A 257-nucleotide genomic window follows, 5' to 3' on the forward strand; every position below is an offset into this window, starting at 1 on the left:
CCCTGTGTTCCATCCAATAGCTGGCTGTGAGCATCCACTTCGGTGATTGCCAGCCACTGGCATAGCCTCACAAGAGGCCGCAATATCAGGCTTGTAAGGGATATTTCTTAATGTATGCACATATTCATGTGAACTGAAGATCAGGGTAAAAACATATTTACTGTTTCTTTAATTTGCACTATAATTCAGATTAAGATGATGATTACCAATGAGGTTATATTAAAATTGTGCACAAAAAATAATATTAATAGAGTAAA

This window comes from Mus pahari, chromosome 18 (assembly GCF_900095145.1).
Source record: "Mus pahari chromosome 18, PAHARI_EIJ_v1.1, whole genome shotgun sequence".
NCBI lineage: Eukaryota > Metazoa > Chordata > Mammalia > Rodentia > Muridae > Mus > Mus pahari.